The sequence below is a fragment of the Gordionus sp. m RMFG-2023 genome, chromosome 3, assembly GCF_954871325.1.
Source record: "Gordionus sp. m RMFG-2023 chromosome 3, tfGorSpeb1-WG-v2, whole genome shotgun sequence".
Lineage (NCBI taxonomy): Eukaryota > Metazoa > Nematomorpha > Gordioida > Chordodea > Parachordodidae > Gordionus > Gordionus sp. m RMFG-2023.
The window spans coordinates 45,754,360-45,766,274 of record NC_088777.1 but is presented as its reverse complement, the minus strand read 5'-3'; the positions used below and the strand labels follow the sequence as shown (position 1 = coordinate 45,766,274).

Here is an 11,915-nt window from a genome sequence, read left to right as displayed (position 1 = left end):
GCAATGAGATAGGAGGGGATGGAATAAGTAAATATTTGATTAAATGATACATCATATATAGACATATTTTTCTTACGTAATATTTTTAAATAAGTCATTATTAAAACTACATAAATATGATTATTCTTTTTCGTATATAGGTGTAAAGGTTATATTATTTCATTTCTAAGGAATATGATAATTTTGGCTGATAAGTTATTCTCTTACCTTATGTATTAATTTTAAAATATTTATTTTTAATAATATTTATCAGAAACTTGCAGAGGTAGAATTTGCAATTTTTACGGCCGGCCCGGCCTGGCCTGGTTTTTTTTTAAAAAAAAAATTTCAGACCCGGCCCATATTTTTTCATTATATATTATATTTATTTGATTTTTATAGCTAATAATGGCGATTTCAAATATTTGGTTTTAAAATATACGGCCCGATTCGGCCAGGATTTTTTTTAAAAAAAATTTTCAGGCCCGGCCCAGCTATATTTTGAAAAATGCCGGGCTTAGGGTCGGGCCTGCAGGTCTCCGATATATATATATAATTGACGTTTATGGGTTCTGTTACATATTTTGTATTTAGTCATATAATTTAGAGAACGGCAGCTGTTAAAATTTTCGGCCTGGTCCAGCCCCAATTTGAATTTTCTATTTATTTTTAACCCCGGACAGTGATACATTCCCGGATTCTTTATTTTTGATCATTACCTAGTCACACAAATTTTTAAAATTAGATTTTAAAATAATTTTGCAAAAAATAAGCAGTAAATGAATATTAATTTTCCTATATTTTCTCACTCACGGATTAATTGATGTAATATTAAAGTGCCATTATCTAGTGTTCATTTAAATTTAGATTTTATAAAAAATCATAGTTAACCTCCTCTCCCCCGTCAATCACGTTGAGGCCTCATTAAGGATAAAATTATTTAATTTTAAAAAGTTAATTTATGTATTAAGAGGGTACACGCCCCCACCCGACCCTCCAGATTTCAAGAATACAATTGATTAATGATTCGCGTGTTATCTAGCTCTAGGTTATATTAGTATATAGTAGGAATTTGCAAACGGCAAAAAGCGATACTATAAAATTAGCCAAAAAAATACCGCAAATATTAAGAAACAAAATATATAACATGCTTAGAAAATAAATAGTCAAATTGTTGGATAGATATAATCTCTTTTTTAATAATAGGAGCACTTTTATCAAGTTAGCAGTTTTCTTTCTGTTCGTAGTTGTAACAATAACCTATCTAGTGTTGTTAATTAGCCAAAAAATATTATGCAGGCCTGAAGATTTTATTCGATAGCAGAAAGATTTGGACATCTCTTACCGCGAGACTTGAGTAATAATTTTAAGCCAAAATAATGGGTTAGCCGTTTAACAATAACACCTGAAACACCTCTTCTAACATATCTAGAAACCGTAAGAAGGAGTATCAATTTTAAAAATTTCAAGTAAACAATGTAGGAGAACTGGATCTGACAAAAGCGGGAATAATTTATATATAACTATCGTTCGAAATGTTTAGTGATTCATTATGGGGTTTATTATTCTTAAAATAAAAAATTAATGCAAGCCTGGAACGAGGACCGAAAACTCTCAGTAACGAAAACACTGACCCTTTTTAAAAAAATTTAGAAACCACATACCCTTTTTTTTGATAAATAATTCAGAACCGGAACTAGAACTGTCTTTTAGTCAAAGTTCTGGTTACGTTACAACTTGCAATATATAATATACCTGCAAAAATATAAATCGAACCTTATATATCTTTAATTTGTATTTTAGAATTCAATAATTGTATTATTCGATATCGTACGAATTGAATAATTCCTTATTCGTAATCTTACTAATAATCATTATAGATTTGATTCGTCGAATTGATTCTATTCGAAAGTTATGTTATTTAAAAATAATTTTATTTTATATAAAATTAATTATACAATAATATTATTTTTTTATAGAAATTTGGTTTTAGTCAATATAAAAAATTATAGTAGAAAGCTATAATAAAATAATATGTTTTATAAATAAGCATCTTTCAACATTTGATTTTCGATTACGACCATATCACGTTGAAAGCACCGGTTCCCTTTCGAACACCGAAGTTAAGCAACGTTGAGCCTGGTTAGTACTTGGATGGGTGACCGCCTGGGAATCCCAGGTGTCGTAATCTTTTTATTTTATTTATTTAAATGTATGCTTTTATTTTATTTTATATTATTCTTATAAACATTGTATTGTCAAATTTACCTCTAACCTATTTCTTTTTTAAATATCCATAAGTGTGAATTATTAAATAATGTAACGATCTAAGTTATTATTCGAACCATTATTGTAGTAATAATATGATTTGTTAAAACATTTACATATATTTTTAGCAACTTTCTTATAAAATTGTTTAACTTTTATATCGGAGTAATTATATAAATTCTGGGCAATTCTTTTAATGTGAGCTTTAAGGAATAATTCTGAGCATATTAAATATTTATTCTAGTTTTTTTAAAACATTTTAGTTTTTTCGTAATTCAATCCACCTTTAGAGACAACTCCTTCAATTATCTGACAGACTTGGTGGTCATGAATGGTTAGAATTACTCCCTAGTCGTAACCTTGGTAATCTCTTATCAGATGAACAATGAGTAATCATTGGTTTACGTCTAGGTTGTGATATAGTACAGCCCCATGCCTGCATCAAATGCAAATCACCCGTTGATTCAATAGACATGGCTTAAATTGTATATTTAGTCAAGGGAGACATCAACGCCACTCAGCTGTAAACCATATAATAAATAGAAGCCTAACAGCTGCACACATTCCAAACAATCTTGAACCATCAAATTTATCTCAAGTAGATGGTTTAAGACATGATGGTATGACAACCATACTTTGGGCCCTAGGCAAATCACTCATATGGGATTACACGTGTGTCTCATCATTCCCTTCAAACATAAATTTCAATTTAATAACACAGGCAGAAATTAAAAAGACAAACAAATACAAAAATTTTAAAAACTTCATATTCACTCGAGTAGTGACCTCTACTAACGGGCATTATTCACCTTCAACATTTATGTTTTTAAAAAATCTGCGTAATAAAATACGACTTTTCACAAATGAACCCAGAGAATTTCTTTTTATTCGGCAAAAATTCGAATATAAATTTTTTAATACAATAGGTTCCTTTTTGGGGACTTAATTATAGAATTTTATTTTTAATTATATAATTATAATTTTATAAATTAAATTTTTTTACTAGGTTTATGTAAAAAGAAATTTAATAAAATTAAGAATAATGTAATTATCAATTAAAAATCTAAATAAATAAAACAAAAAGATTACGACACCTGGGATTCCCAGGCGGTCACCCATCCAAGTACTAACCAGGCTCAACGTTGCTTAACTTCGGTGTTCGAAAGGGAACCGGTGCTTTCAACGTGATATGGTCGTAATCGAAAATTAAATGTTGAAAGATGCTTATTTATATAAAACTTATTATTTTATTATAGATTAATATAATATTATTTTTTATATTCACTAAAACCAAATTTCTATAAAATAATATTATTGTGTAATTAATTTCATTACCTTTTTATACAAGTATTCCTTAAAACATTATAATTAATAGTTAGTTATATAAAATCTATTATAATTATTTTTAAATTAAAATATGTTGCTATAATATAAAAATGAATTAGATTAAATAATGATATAAATTAATCATTATAAATTTACGGAAAAAATCAATTTATTTCATACAGAAGTTAGTATATAAGAGAAGAAAAAAAAAATTGTATCGAATCGCGAATATAAATGAGAAAAAATAGGAAATATGTTTCATAATCATATTACGTGATACGTGATATATAGCGCTTCTGCCCTCTGCCGTTAAAGGTTAAACAAAGCTACGCTAGGTTTTCCTCATTTCCATCTAATTGGAACGAATTTAATTTGGGTGTAAAAGTAAAAATATGAGGCCGCAACATTTCGAAAAATGTTACTTAAATATCTATAGGCTTATTAAAAAGGAGTTGGACAGAAAAAGAGGCCATATTCGAGAACTACAGTATAATTTAATTACTTTAAGGGTGGGTGTTGGCTGATTTTAAGTTCATATTCTTTGGTGTAAGTCTTTATGATTACTATCAATATTGAGATTTAATGTTCATAGAATCTGTAAATAAAGATAATCAAATAAAAAAAATTTGCCTAATCAGTGTGATATATTATTATTTTTTATTGATGATCTATACAATACAGTATTAACACTTTTACTTCCAAATCTTTAAAAAATTTTACACCGGATCCATAAACTATATAGAGAATTATCGTACAAGCTGAAAAAAGGATTTTCTGTTTCATATTTTGAAAAAGGAAAAAAAGAAGATTATAAACAATGAAGGGAAGCAGTGACTCCTATAACAGGAGGGGGAAGGAGGGTCCGAAGCAACTGCTTCTACAAATTTGAGTGGGGGTACTTTTTTAAAAATTTAATTTCTTTATTGTTTTACTACACCCCTTCATAATCGTCTCATTGAAACCATGAAAAATATGGTTATAAAAAAAATTCAAAAAGAGATTGAATTTAACAGGTGCTTTTCAATTATAGTTGAACACATATGATGTTTCAAAACCAGAAGCAATTGCTATGTTAGTAAGATATGTTGAAAATAGTGAGACACCTAAGCCCGTTTAAAGACTGATAGACATATATTGTATGGGAAATACAACTGGTCTTGATATTAAAAAGAATAATATCCAAACTTGGCTCCATGAATCTACCCCTCAAATTCTTAGTTGGGAAAGGCTATGATAGCGCCTCGAACATGAGTGGAAGAATCAATGGAGTGCAGGCTTAGATTAGAGCGGAGGCGCTAAAGGCAGCTTTAATTTTTGCGCTATTGTCATCGATTAAATTTAATCATTGTCCAATTATGTCAATCAATAAAAGAACTGCGAAATGTTATAGGAATATTAGACGAGATTCATGTATATTTTATTGATGTTAAAAGATATATGGTGCTCAAAGCATGTCAGAGTAATATACTGACAAAATCGCTACGATTTTTATTCATCAAGAATACCACTCGGTAATATTATCATATTTGTTTAAGTTTATTTTATATTTATAGAAGCTGGTTATCATCATATAAAGCGATTGTAAAAATTTTTTTACTTTATGATGCCTTGAGAGCAGCTTTGACAAATTTAAAGGATTCTGAAGATCCTGCCACGCCACGTGTTATAATTTTTAGAATAAAAAAATTTTATTTTATTTTATCACTTTGTGTTTTGGCTAAAATATGTCGATAACAAGCTTAGTTACAAAATCGCAAACCATTTAGAAGGATATACGGTTTGCATTAAATCAAATTCAATTGGCAAAAGATTGCCTGATTAATTTGAGAAGTATAATTTAAATTATTGTCTTTTATTATATTTTAATCTTAATAGATAATAACACTGAATTTTTGGATGTTTTTTCAAAGGCACAAGATTTTATAAAGGAGAGAAATCTACCTTTTGATTTAGAAAGTTCTAGATTGCAAACATTACAATCCAAAAAGGAGAGGTATATAAATTTTTATCAAATATTTTATTTTAGCTTTAAAACCAGTGTATTTTATGCTGCACTTGATAATTATCATGCAGTTTCGATAAAAATTAAATCAAACATAATTTTTTACACCAAAGGGAATGGCAGAAAAGTCAATCGTTAAAGATGATATCGAGGATATCTATGAATTTTACCATTTAAATTCAAGTCAAATTTTTGAAAATGTTGAAGTTTCATATTTATAAGATGGCTAAAACGGGTGATGTAATTTTTACACGTGACCTAGAGTATCTAAAGATTTGCCAGATTTTGAGAATTGTAAATGTATATAATTAAAATATTTTTACTAATACATTATTTAGCTTCTTCTTCTTCTTCTTCTGACGATAATTCGGAGACTTATGATTCAGACGAAAAACTATTCTTTTATTTTACCTTATCGTCTACTTTAAAAAATTTTTGCTTTACTTAATTTAACAATTTTATAAAAATATTTAACCATTTCTACTACCTCATATACTGCATAAAGGGTCATGAGTAAAATAAATAAAACAAGACTTCGTATTTTATTAATTAAAAAAAATTTATACAATTAAATATGGATGAAATTATAAATTCTTTCTCTTTTTCTTCCCCTAATTTGTTAAATTATTAATTTAAAAATAATATTTTTAAACTATGTATTTTTTTTTACATTTTATTTATATTATAAATTAAAGATTGATACAATAAAAATTATTTTTGAAAATTATGGATGTCAAAAATAATTAATCAATTTTTCAAAGGAGGGGGGGGGGGTACTTTTCAGAGGGGCAATCTGCTTTCATCGATCAGAAAGTGTAGGGGCCACTGAAGGAAAGGGGGAAAAGATCTAGATTATACTGGCTAGAAATGTACCCATGAAGCATATGAAATTAGATTTTATCATCCGAATTTCTATGCGTTAACATAAGTAGATGCCTTATTTTGAGTCTCCTGATTTAATCCTCATGGCTCTAGCCAAGGTATTTAATTATGCTAAGAGCCAGGCTTCTAGGATGTTAGGGTTGTAAGTCACATTGATATTAATTTATATTCATCAGGAATTTCCATATATTTGTTAGTTTTAAAATCTTCTGTGTATTTTAAGATGACTTTATTGATGCTGGAGGGTGAGATGGAGTCAACGCAGGAAAAATCCTACGCTAGAAATTATTCTTTTCCCCAAGGAATTTGTGTAATTCCACCGGGCTATCTCCCATCAGCGAAGAGATCTGGGGATTCTAAAGTGGCAGAAAAGCATTAAGCATTGTAAAGCCCGTTTTATGAGAGTATTGCATCTGATATGTCGGATTGAGCGTCCACTGCTAAAGATGCATTGGAGGCAATGACGGCCAGTTTGAATTACTGGTTTCTTGCACTTGACGAGCTCATATGAGACTGATGCTGTAACATTTAAGCAAATGTCCACTGCAAAGCTAAATTCTAGGTTTGACTGCTCGAGGTCAAGATTTTTAGAGGGAAGGGCGTCTAAGTATTCATATCCAGAACCTTGGCTGAGACTGGCTAATAAGGCATGATCTACAGATAGCAGAGTCGAAGTAAGGTAATCAACGGACCTTTCAATATTATTTTTGGAGCTTTGATAATAGTATTCAATTTAATTCTTCGAATATTCGATTAAAAAATTAAATTCTTTATAAATATTTTCAAAAATGGATTATTAAAATTTTAAAAAAGTGATTTATAAAATATATGCTTTTTGTGAGTTGCGACACAACCTAAAAAAAAATAAACGTACTACAAGTTAAACAATAGAAATTTCTTAAAAATATATAGATATGTTTTACGACAAATCATATTATTACTATAGCTACTGTTAATCGAATAATAACTTAAATCGTTATATTATTATTTTATCATATTGTTTAACTTCGAATTAATATGATCATATCGTTTATTTCTGGTGAGTTCACCTTAAGGTGAGAATTAGTTGTGGTAAAAGATATAAGTTAATTGCAATGATTCCCATTTAAGAAAATTAAGGAAAATATATATAAACTAATATTTAACCAATCCAAGGTGAAATACTAATTTTATTTTTGTATTCATGCATCCTGTCTCCAACCCAAATAACCAAGGTAAACAAGGAGGAAGAAAATGATATAGGAGTGTAGCTTATGGGGGTGTATCACTCCTCCACCCACAAATTCACTGCTACCAATACCACGAATGTTTATTCTAAACAAAAGTCCATTAATTTATTCCCACTGTTGGTGATCGTGATAACATTATCGCAAATTCAATTTTGATTCCTAAACTAGAGATAGTTCTAAGGGCCTGAAATAGCTGGGACTAAATATAATATAAATGTAAAATTTTACTTAATTTCACTTAAAATAGGCTGCCAAGCTAAAGCTTGCTAATGTTGTTAAATACGTATATATTTTTTAAAGAAATACATTAAAATTAAAACGCCAACTTCCGGATTAATGTTCAACAATATCAATAAAACTATTGATAAAATTAAATCATAAATTAAATAAAAAATTAAAGCACAATACAAGTAGTGGAATATTATATGTCGTAGATTTACAGTATATATAATTTTATCAGTTATCATATCACAATCAAATAATTTGTACCAATATAGCCAATTATATATTTTACAGAAAAATATAAAATATTGATAAGGACATAAGAAAATATAGTTTAAAGACATTGTAGGATAAATAATATGAAGATTATTTTTTAATATAATTTTTTATTTAAAATAAAAAGATGTCGTTAAAATATTGAATGCAAATTGTTGCTATATTTACTATCAAGAGCATTGATTAGTAAATTTTGTTAAAATATTAACTATAATATTTTCTCTACTATCACATATGTCTGTAAAAGTGGAATTTTACCTAGTATTTTGTAACTAATTCTATATAATAGAGGAATATCAACTATATGTCTACTTACTTTTTATAAATAAATTTTTTATACTTGTTTGGAATAAATTATTATTATATTTTATATAAACTAATAAAAATATACTTAATATTTGTTCCAGGCTTATTTTTTTTATTAAAAATAACCTCCTCTCTTGTAAAAATATTTTATTACTTTATATAGACTAAGGTAACCCGGCCGAAGCCTTGGCAAAAGTGGGCCAAAGGCCCGGCCAAATACCCCCCCCCCCATTAGGAAAATTCTGGCTACGCCTATGACAATAGTATTTATAATTATTCAATAAAATTTTTGGATTTAAAGAGAAGTTGTTGGGAAATAGAATAATATATCTTAAAATAATAAAAATAAAAATTATTATTTATTCTATCTCCAGTTTTAGAATAATAATAAAGATGATTTTTTAAGAAATATATCATAGTACTTTATATAATTGATGAGGAACTATTAAATATACACATGAATTTCATATAAAACCTTCTCTTAACTCAAAAGATCATTTAAATGCATTTAAGACCTTCATAAATATTCTTTTAAACTAAAATCTCCTAACATAGATTTCAATCAAATATGGGGTCAGCTTGATTGTGTCACAAAAACTATGTGGTGGTATTTATCCCATTTGCAATTGTCTATTTAGAAGATTATTAGCAAAAATAATTGCCATGGGTCAATATCCATAGCAATTAGTGTAACAACCCATAATTCAATAATAATAAGAATAAGAATACGACTCAACTTTATTCATTAAACACCAAAAACAGTCTCCATGCATTAACAAAAAATATACAAATCATAAATCATAATTATCTAATTCTTCATTTCCCAAAGGTCCATTCTTAGTCCCTCGCTGACATCTTCTCGAATTAATCCAAACTCCTCATCCCAAAATGGATAACAAAAGAATCCTCCCCATCAACCCATCATGTGTTCATCACCTCCTCTTCTTCCCCCAAGGAAAACTTTATTCCCCTGTCAGAAAATAACTGACATTTTATGCATTATATTAAATTTATTTCTTCTTTTTCAACAATTACAACACGCCCACCCTTCACAAGCCCAGCGTCCCTCTCTTTGTGGTGGTGTTGTATCGAATCGCCCCTTTGAATTGTATCGAATCACCTCTTTAAATTGTCTCGACTTTTAATTGTATCGGGACGCCTTGAAGACGTTCAGGGAATTTATCGAATCAACTTCCCTTATAATGATTTATAATATAATAAATCCAGTACATTTCAATATAAAATCGCGAAAACAGACATTATCAATAATGACATGTACATTGGGGTATCTGCATTTATAATCTACGGAAAATTAATATGGACAATGTAATATCCGCAAAACATAATAATTCATTCAGTTTAAGACATTTGTGAAATATGAGCTATAATACACATTATTTGGGTATGATTCATGGTAATTAAGAAATAATGATTTTACATATAATAATGTAATGTGAAAACATGGTCTATGTGTGAAATGCAATTTCAACACATGTAATTTTTCTTCTGTCATGTAAAAAAAACAAAGCTACATCTTTATAAATATTTCCCAAAATGAATATAAAAATCCATTTTTAGGTATAAAAATAATTGCGAAACTTGGCCGAACAAAGATTATAAATAAAATTACAATACATACGTATATAAATACATTTAATATTATATATGAAGGAACAAATATATAATATGTAGAAAAATATTTTCCATCTAGAAATTACTCAGTATCCTAAGAAAAACATACCATTTCTACCTAACTCTGTCATCACAATTATCACAAATTCACAAAAATGTAGAATGCAAAGTAACAAAAATTGAGAATATAATGGTCTATATGGTATATATGTAAAGAATCTTCAATGTACCTTCACAATATAAAATAATTTGAGTCTTTTCTTAAAAAAAAATGTTCATAAAATAAATAGTGCAATGTGATGTGTTATAAAATTATTAAAAAGATAAAAAAAAATGTATTATGCAGCATAAATTTACAAAAAAAAATTTACACCAAAACAAAAATTTCCCCAGTATCCAAACTAAACAATATTTTCACCTCAAGGCATACCCATCAACATGGCTGACCAATCTGTAAAAATATTTTCCCTTCACATCATTGCATACCATAAAAATAATATAATAATTGCAAATAAAACTTTTTATAAAAATTTATAATTTAAAAAAAATATTAAACATAAAGATTTCATAATTTGAAAAAAAAAATTATACACCATCTAATATATCATATAAATTCCTATCCAATTTATATATATACTAAATGCAGACACTAAATCAAAATAACTATCCACATCTAACATTATAGATATTATTCTGACCTCATCATACTTCAATTCCTTTAAATTATCATTCATAATTAAATATATCATATGTGTAATTAACATTACACCCTATTTCATAAAAATGGTTAATTACTTCAAAATAAACAACATTAACTTCCCCTCAATAGATCCTTTAATAACATATCAACCTTAATCATAACTAAATTACAAATACAATATATTAACATTAATTAATAATAAATGATCCCACACATGTCCATCCCTTTAAAACCCAAAATGCCTAACTTCATTACAAAAGTCTATTTCCATATATATTTTCCTAAATTTCAAATACTTAAATATTTAGTAATCCTTTCTGTCCTGCTGATCGTGAGGTCTAGCTTCCTATGACGGAATACCTATAACACCATTCAATGAGTTTTAAGGCATACCAAATAATGATCAAAATAGGATGTACCATATACATCTAGATAGACATAAGATAATATACCAAATATTACTGTCTTAAATTCCTGATCTTATTTCCATATTTCTGCCTAATACTCATTACATACTTCTAATCTTACACAGCTTAATTCAAATATAAAAATATATACATCCTTAAACTCACCCCCTCCTGTATATTTCACAGTAAAACTCAAAATTACATGAAAAAATGGTTCTTACCTTTTTATCCAGTACATTGCATTGTGGCCACACTAATATCTAAGTCCATCCTGGTCACGGCACCAATATAACAACCCATAACAACCCATAATTCAATAATAATAAGAATAAGAATACGACTCAACTTTATTCATTAAACACCAAAAACAGTCTCCATGCATTAACAAAAAATATACAAATCATAAATCATAATTATCTAATTCTTCATTTCCCAAAGGTCCATTCTTAGTCCCTCGCTGACATCTTCTCGAATTAATCCAAACTCCTCATCCCAAAATGGATAACAAAAGAATCCTCCCCATCAACCCATCATGTGTTCATCACCTCCTCTTCTTCCCCCAAGGAAAACTTTATTCCCCTGTCAGAAAATAACTGACATTTTATGCATTATATTAAATTTATTTCTTCTTTTTCAACAATTACAACAATTAGGATTTAGTGTTAAGGGAGAAGTTAAAATAGATG

General features: G+C 28.1%; 2 non-coding genes across 2 annotated transcripts; one reads left to right on the top strand and one right to left on the bottom strand.

Annotated features, from left to right (window-relative positions):
- The first annotated feature begins 2,051 nt into the window (after positions 1-2,051).
- LOC135927715 (5S ribosomal RNA) lies at positions 2,052-2,170 on the top strand. The gene has a single exon (XR_010572162.1). It is a non-coding gene; the product is annotated as a 5S ribosomal RNA (ribosomal RNA).
- Positions 2,171-3,329: 1,159 nt separating this feature from the next.
- LOC135927714 (5S ribosomal RNA) lies at positions 3,330-3,448 on the bottom strand. Its single transcript, XR_010572161.1, has one exon. It is a non-coding gene; the product is annotated as a 5S ribosomal RNA (ribosomal RNA).
- Between the last annotated feature and the right edge of the window lie 8,467 nt (positions 3,449-11,915).